Raw genomic sequence first — 8,332 nt, forward strand, 5'->3', positions numbered from 1 at the left:
TGTCATGCTTAACCAGAGGCCTGAGAGAGCAATAACTATGCCAGTTTATAAGACTATCTTCAGTACCTAGGAAAGTGTATCATAGGGTTCAATAAATGATACTTAAAATGAAATCCATTGAATCAATACTTCTCCCTTCCATTGGCTCAGCAGAAAACCTACTTGCAATGAATATGCACTAAATAAGTAAGTGAATGAGAAACAGCTATTTAGGAAAGGAGGCACCATCTTACTTCCCTAACTATCCAGTTCAGTTTTACCCTGAGTACGTGATGTGGCCTACTTGACACTGTGTGCTGGGACTTAGGGATGGCTAGGACACAGGCCGTGTTTTCAAACTACTCATTATCTCCTAGAGATGCAATACAGAGAAGTGTGGAAGTAATGACCAGATGTCAAAGGGATGCAAATGTCATGAAGATCCTTTACTTTTGTTTGAGGTTCAATAAAATTAACACTTGTTCAAGTAATCCATGAAAGGAATTGAGGACCCTAGCTAAGGACAAGAATATCTCTAGAAATAGAGGGGAGTGGGAAGATTTGTATATATTGATTAGAACTTAGACTTGGAATACAGACCCTTAATTTCTTTTGTGTTGTAGTTGGTTGGTTTACCTTGTTTAAGATAAGGTATCACTATGGAGCCCTGGCTGGCCTGAAACTCTAGATCAATCTGGACTCAAAATTGTAGTGATCTTCTTGCTTTTGCCTCCTAACTTTTGGGATTATGGACATGTGTTACCCTGCCCAGCTAGACTCTTAGATCTAAAGCTATTTTTGTTATTGTGGTATCCACTACAACAAGAGAAATTAGGACTCTAGAATGGACCTATGTAACAATGGATGAACTAGGTGGAATGGCAAATGTTGAGGTCCATGGATGTGGTTCATCCCATAGACATGTTTTGTTTGTTGTCACAGCCAAATAGAAACCAAAAAGGTGGGTCAAGAGTGGTGAGATGGCTCAGTGGTAAAGGCAGTTGTCACTAAGCCTGACAACCTGAATTTGCTCCCCAGGACCCATATGATGTAAGAAGAACACTGAGTCCTGTGGGTTGTCCTCTGACCTCCACAGAGACAATGTGGTATGAATGCATGAGCACATTCGTACACACCCAGACACACACAAATAAGTAACCAACTAAGTACATAAAATAACAACAATAATAAATAAACAAACAAAAGCACTTTCATACATTTAGCAAGAATGAGCCCTGTGATTTGCCACAGCTTCCACTGTTCCCTATTACCTCCCTTGCTCGCCCACTAACTCAGGTTTCCTGTTACCTGCTTGACCTTGAATAAGTATTTGCATTTGAGATCCTTATTCTATGGGGGGTTTCTTCTAGTTTCATAGCTGGAGAAGCAATGCTTCAGACTGATGCTATACAACCTTTACGCTTGGTGGCAGGGCATTTGTAAGTGCCAACAGCTTAGCAAATGTTGGGGTTCAGGAGCTGTAGCTGTGCTGCTGTGCTGCTGTGCTGGCTGTCCTGGTTGGGATGAATATACAGGTTAGGATGTTGTCCTACTTCTCCGGAGATTTCTGTTTGCAAACTGAATTCTTTCTCACTACCAGGCCGTTCAAAGTGAATTACCATTTGGTTCTGTTTTCTGTTCTGGTCCTGGGGATGGGATTCAGTGCTCTCCAACTCAGCTGTATCTCCACCATCAGCATGCTCAAAGTAAAAGAGAACCCCCACCCCATACATACAATGAAGCTGACATTATAGTCATCAAGGACTGGGAAGGTTATTTACTTATTTATTTCTTCTTCTTCTTCTTCTTCTTCTTCTTCTTCTTCTTCTTCTTCTTCTTCTTCTTCTTCTTCTTCTTCTTCTCTCTCTCTCTCTCTCTCTCTCTCTCTCTCTCTCTCTCTCTCTCTCTCTCTCTCTCTTTCTCTCTCTCTCTCTCTGTCCCTCCCCCTCTCTCCCTCCCTCCCTAGAAACTGGAGAAGCAATATACTCAAGTTGCCTGAAGGGCAGGAAGCAGGAGCAAAGTAAAGAGCAAGGGGTGGGGGTGAGGCTCAGCCACAGAGTGTTTGCCTACCATACGAAAGGTCCTGAGTTTCAATTTTAACACACACACACACACAAAAGAGCTCAGAGTTTAATGAACAATAGTAAAGAGGAAAAGGAAAGAGACAAAAAAAAACCCCAAAAAACAAAAAAACCAAAACCAATGAACAAAACAACAAAAAACTCACTTAGGTGGGACATGATAGTGGAGCGCCAGCTCTGTCCCTTCCTGGGCATACGCTCAGACCATAGGAAGATGCCTAGAATAACTATTTGGCCCAACCTCGTTACTCTACAGAAGGAAAGGATGCCAGAAACACATGGCTTGCTCAAGGTACACAGGCATTTGCTAAGCTAAATGTTAAATTAAGTAAGACCTTAAGTTCTTTTTTACCATGCAATGGCGGGTAGGCCTATTAAGGATCATTCAATCCTGGCTCTGTTTTCCATAGTCACTGAATTGTAGTATATCAGGGTATGAAGGACATTCATTCATTCAACAGTAAGCAAAACTCACCGAAACAAACGTAATGGCCAAAAGTTCCTGCTACTAAGCCTGGCGACCTGAGTTTGATCTCCAGAGCCCACGTGGTATAAGAAATAGACCAACTCCAGCAAGCTGTTTTCTATACATGCACCATGGCATGCGCATGCCCATGCACACACAGTAAACAAATGCATTGGAAAGAAAGTTGCTCCCCTAAAACTGCATAAGCTCCTATTATGCATTAAGCATAGTGCTTAATGCTAGGGACCCAATATTCAAGAAAACATGTTCTAAGGCTAGGCTCAGAATATGGACTGACAACTGTCAAGTGTCTCACTCAGGCAGTGCTTTCCAATAAAATTAGAATTTGAGTAGCAAACCCAAATTGCTTGTATCATTTTTATTTTTCTGGTAGCTCCAATTAAAAAAGAGTGACAAGAAACATCTGAAATTAATTTTAATAATATATTGAATTAACTGAGTAGAGAGTTAAAACATTATCAGTTCCACATGTAGCCAACATAAAAATAGTTAATGAGATATTTAGAGTTCTCTTTTGGTTACAAGCGTTGAACATGCAATATGCATTTTCCAATTACAGCACACCTCAGTTGACACTAGCTACATCTTAAGTGTCCAATAGTCACATGTGACCAATGACTTTGATACTAGACACTATAGGTTCAAGGTAAATAACAATAGTTGTCCACTAACACCTAGCTTTATCAAACACTAGGCCAATTTCCCCGTAGCCTCTTAATTTATAAATTCACAGCTTGTGAACATAACCGTGATATCTCATGTCACTTTGTGCTGCTATGAGAAAATACCCAAGACTCAGTAATTTATAAAATTAAAAATGTAATCTTTCTCAGCTCTGGAGGCAAAGTTCAGGCGCTTAGAGCCAGGTGTCTCAGCTTCCAAGAGGAAGCCTTGAATTCAGTGTGCTCTGAAGAGGAGGAAAAATCTAGGGGCTGAGGGTGGGGGAGGAGATGGAGCAGGAGAGGGCCAACTGAACTCGTAAGAGGCCTTTTAGAGCAGTACCAGCTAGCTAGCTTTTCAAAAGTCTCCACCTCTCAGAATGACTGCACTGGGGACAAGGTTCCTTTCAATTTTATTTTAGACATAATTATTTTTATTTTATGTGTATGGGTGTTTTGCCTGGATGTATGGTCTTTACATGTGTGCAGTGCCTCCTGAAGCCAGAAAGAAGGTGTCAGAACCCCTTGCTTGGCACTAGAGTTATAGTAGGTGCTTGGGAGCTGCTGCCGTGTGGGTACTGGGAATTACATTCAGCAGTCAGTGTTCTTCACACCTTAGCCACCCGACCCCATGCCCTGTTAGGCCCTGTTTTAAACATTTTTGATAGTTTTCGGATAGTGCACTAGGAGATGGGTGTCCTTGTGACATTTTCATTCATCTGTCATTATGCTTTGTGATTATTGCCTCTTCCATGTTCCCCCTGCCATCGTCTCTTCTTACTGGTTTCCTTCACTCAAATAGTCCCCTCTTCTGCTTTCATCTCTCAAATATTTCATTACCCTCCATCTGTTTAGACTTCTTCCTCCCTTCTCGTAGGCCCTGTTCTATGCCCTACACACAAGCGTGCAGCATCCTACCCCCCAATACTTAACTGTAACATGCAGGCTCGGGCAGAGGTGCTTATTTAAACCATTGAAACTGTGAAGCAAGTTGATAGAAACAGAGATAGGTGGGTTCCAGAATACATGACATCTTTTAATTTTTTTATTAGTTGCTTTTATTGTATGTGAGAGGCAAACATAATGTTGTGTGCATGCCATGACACACATACAGAGGTCAAGGGACAGCTTTGTCAAGTCAGGTCTCCTTCTGCCTTTACTTTGATTCCAAGGACTGAACTCAGGCTGTCAGGCTTGTATTACAGCTTGGACTTTACTTGCTGAGCCAGCTTCCCAGCCCCAAAATACAGGCTATCCTAAGCCTTTGGCAATGTCCTGAATTTAACTATTTGTAACATGTCCTAAGTCACTTTAGCCAGTAACCAAGAGGACCAGTATCCACAACAGCTTTGCTATTATTGGTGTTGGAAGATCCATGCCAATTAAAGAGGGAAAAACCAAAATTGGGGAGGCTCCATTTTTCCTGGTAAACAAGTCTAGATAGTAGCTAGAAGCCCAGTTCAAGGGTCTGCTCCAGGAGACTAAATTATTTCAAATTAGCTCATCAGAGGAAAACCAGAAGTTTAATGTAGGTTGACAAGATCTAAGGAACACAAATGAACCAACAAAGAAAGAAACAGTGGCATTTGTTTATCTGAAGGGTTTTAAGGTCTTCAATCTTAGACTAGGAGAATGCTATCAGTATAGTAACTTTAGAATTAGGGTGTTATCCTGGACCTTCAATCCCCTTCGTATGAAAAGCACCTTTGTATCTGGCTTTTATTTTCTTCAACTATTTCTGCTTATTTGCTGCCAGTGTTCACGGAGAGGATCTTGGCATCTGTCATTTCCTACCAAGCAAGATCAGCATCATTCGCAGAGCAGAACAGACAGCACAAAACAACATCACCAAGTGACCTGATACCTGCCTGCCTTCTTGTGTGAGAATGATACGTTGTAAGAACCCACCATTTTGAGATTTCGGAATACATTCTAAGTGGGCTCACATTTCATTCTGTTCCCAGGGTTAAAGATAATCTTAGTTCTATTTTTTTCTTCCTTCAACTCATTGAGGAGGAAGTGATTTGCCTAATTGCTTACTACAATGGGAAGCGTCTGAAGTCATGTCTAGTATGTACAGCATTTCCAGGTATTTCCTCGTTTTGAAAAGGCCCACCTGTTTCGTGGTGTTATGGCTAGACAACAGATCTTAGGTTCTTGCTCCAGTGGATATTTTGACCTTAATCTCTCATATCAGTTAAGACAAGAATTTGAAAGGTCTGTTTAATTTGTTTTGTTTTGTTTTTTGAAGGCTACCATACTTTTCCAGGTCAGGGAATTTCATGAGCATAAAACATAGTGTGTCTCTGCTTTCTCTTTTTATGATCACATATAGTCAAGAAAAAATTATTCTCATTCCTCAGCTCATGTTGGGTCCCAATTCCAATGTGATTATGTCTACCATTCCAGTCCTACCTATGTGTCACCTCCAAATCTGAAAATAGGGTTTGACAGTGACGAGTGTGCCCTCTGCTGACCGGATGTCTCCTCTGCAGTCATGGCCACAAAATCCACTGCCTCAGTTACCTGACAGAACCATTAAACAGAGAGGAGACATGGATACCAGCTCTTGCAAAGCGTCACCTCCAATGCCCTTCATCTGTCCTTATAATAAGAAAATTCTGTTGTTTTCGCTCTAGAAGTTTTCGAGTTGTGAATTTCTACCAATTTAGCCACAAAAGTACATTTCTAGTACTTACCAGTCTCCCACCTGACAAAAAGCTATACCGTATAAACAGCACTGTCAGAGCACGCTATAACTCACCACAATAACAAGCTTTTAAAGCAGGGTTTTAAAAGAACTCTTTTTCTGGGAGCATGAAAAGTAATTAGAAATACATTTTGAGTCCTTCCTAGATCCTCGGCTCTCCTGGGGTATGCTTTAGGATGTCACTTTTTCTCACACGCCCCCCACCCCCCACCCCCAGAGCTGCCATGTGAGTCTGTGCCTCATTCTCAAGCCTTTTCAGCTGGAGGCCTCCTGCGCCTTCCCAGCACCGCTTTCTACCCGGGCCTCTCCCTTCCCACTCCTTTTCTTTCTGTCTTTCTTTCTTCCCTGCCGGAGATCAAGAGAGGCACCTCCAAGGTTACATGCAACCCCACAGGAAGAGACCTTGGCTGGGATACAGGAGTATATTTGCCACCTGCAGAGAAGTGCAGCCACCAGAGGGACAAACACCAACCCACTTGAAAGCCTTCAGTTCTTGGGCCTATTTGCCTATGGGATCAGGGTAGGGTGGGGGTGGGCTGCAATGTCATGGCTGTCTTCACACGTTCTCAAACCATCTCGTGGGAGGAGACAGATCCACAGTTTGCCTTGAAGTTCTAACTCTGTGAATTTTGGATTCTCCTCCAAAGTTCAGGCTTTGAGAGGTCAGGAAAGCGATCCTGACTCCCTGGGGGTTTGGGAGGAGCAAATGTCTGTGGATAAGATTCAGATTCAGGCAGGACAAGGACCAGAAGAATCACCCGAAGTACCCAATATGATGGAATAAATAAACCCAGGACCAGCCAGAGAGAAGCTCTAGAAAGCTTCTGAAAACTGAATACTTCTGAATAAACAGAACCGGAATACTCATTCAACCTTAAGACGGGGAAAAGAAGGGTTCCCAGTGTCACAGTACCAACTACCAAGTGGCCAGGAACCACTACTTTGAACCCCTGGCGTTGTTGGGGGTTAGGGGGGCACTGCTTCCAAACCTAAGAAAGGAGTCTACAGAATCCATGTTAGGAATTTTGAGGATGAACCAAGCTTCAAGAGTGGTGGTGAATCCAGAAAATGTTAACTACATTCTCGATTACCTGCTCAAGTCAGAGTCTGGTTTATGCTTAATTAGAAGCTGGAAAAAGATCGTCTGGAAAAAGGTTAGCATCATTTGGTTTGGTGAGGAAACAGGGTAGATTATACAAAGGGACTGTTGGGAATGAGAAGGAGGGAGAAGGGGTTGGGCGGGTGGGTGTTGGTGGCTGGTGCTTCCTTCTGAATTAGAACTTCTGTCTCTGGGCTTTTCAAGGACAGTTAGAGGAGAAACCCGACTCCCCTGCAGCTCCAAGGACTGCCTTGTAAACTTAGTGCAGTTGTTCTTTGGTTAGAGGTTTCATACGTTTGGTGATCGCAGTTGGCAACCTACGCGGGAGGGGAGGGGGTTAGATAGGGAGCTATGGGCGGAGAGCCAATGTGTGCCCGCCGGGGTGGGGGTGCCGCTAAGTCCTGGTGTGGTCATACGCATGAATCGTGCCCAAGCATTTTGTACCACCCCCACCCGTTTTTAACAGATGTTTCTGAAAGGTCCCTGGGGGAATTTCAGGTCCACTTTCTTCATAAGAAACCTGAAGTGTCTGGAGCTCTAAGAACTGTGCCGCACTCCCATCTCCCAGGCTTGTTTAGGTTTGCGATAGGTTTCTTTCTGTTGCCGGCTCCCCACCTGCGCCAAATCCGCTCCCCACCCTTCCTGCTCCATCCTCCTGGCCCTACAGGAGCTAGAGTTGTCCCAGACCTCCACTTGAACCAAAACCCCATGCCCCTTCGCCCTCACTACCTGTATTTCTGGATTCCCCAGAACCCTAGGCTGGCCGCTATGAATGTGTTGTGTGGCTCAGTGTTGATGTAATACAATAGCACCGTGAACGCGGAAAAATAAATAGAAGGACTGGACATATGACTCTCCGTAGTGAAGTCTTCGAATAAATAAGAGGCTGAGTTTTCACTGTTGAATGTAAATTCCTTTGAAGTGGAACTAATCATTTCAAGATAGTTCACGTTGTCCTAACAACGCGGGTGAATGGCAAAGACCCTTCTTTTTGTTAAAGATATGTTTTCTTTCTTTCAGTCAAAACTGATGATGATACCCCTTTCACGCTCTGTCCTCCAGGATCGTAAATCTCCACTCCCAGCTACCCAACCAAACCGTACTTTCAGAAGCCAAGGCCCCGCGGGTGACCGCTTTCAGGAGCGACTCGAGTGCACTAGTTTCACGTCCACTCGTCCCCTGTCAACCCCCAGTGGGTCCCGGCACTAGAAGCCCACTGGGGTCCACTTCTCGGCCGTAGGGGGCGCTGCGTCCAGGGAACTGCGGAGGAGCCAGACTGCGCTGGCAGCTGCCTACTGGATGGGAAAAGTTCTGGGA

The sequence above is a fragment of the Mus caroli genome, unplaced genomic scaffold, assembly GCF_978045245.1.
Source record: "Mus caroli unplaced genomic scaffold, Mus_caroli_1 scaffold_5, whole genome shotgun sequence".
Classification (NCBI taxonomy): Eukaryota; Metazoa; Chordata; class Mammalia; order Rodentia; family Muridae; genus Mus; species Mus caroli.